This window comes from Plasmopara halstedii (genome assembly GCF_900000015.1).
Source record: "Plasmopara halstedii genome assembly, contig: Scaffold_658, whole genome shotgun sequence".
Classification (NCBI taxonomy): domain Eukaryota; phylum Oomycota; class Peronosporomycetes; order Peronosporales; family Peronosporaceae; genus Plasmopara; species Plasmopara halstedii.
The window spans coordinates 699,954-700,278 of record NW_020187575.1 but is presented as its reverse complement, the minus strand read 5'-3'; the positions used below and the strand labels follow the sequence as shown (position 1 = coordinate 700,278).

The following is a 325-nucleotide window of genomic DNA, read 5'->3' as shown; positions in this document are numbered from 1 at the left end:
TATCGTTCATGCTTACAATAAGCTCAACGCTGCCACCATTTCGGCACAGACGCCGATTCCTAGAAAAAATGTGCTTCAGAACAACATGGTGGGATGTACGAAGTACAGTGCACTCGACTTGGTCGATGGGTATTACCAATTGCTCATGAGAGCTAGTGATATTCTGCTAACAGTGGTGAGCACTCCAAGCAGCATGATCTGGAAGTGGTTGGTGATGCCCAAACGGTTGTCAAATGCACCAGTAACGTTTAATCGTCTTGTGACGCAGTTATTCAGGCCTCACACAGTGCATACACAGACACACTTTGACGACATTTGCGTTCAT

At 46.2% G+C, this 325-nt stretch overlaps 1 protein-coding gene across 1 annotated transcript in view; it reads right to left on the bottom strand.

Moving 5' to 3' along the window:
* PHALS_13316 (myb-like dna-binding) overlaps positions 1-325 on the bottom strand; it is a gene marked incomplete at both ends in the record, with an annotated part of 4,660 nt that overhangs the window by 3,214 nt on the left and 1,121 nt on the right. The gene's annotated exons all lie outside the window — the stretch shown is intronic.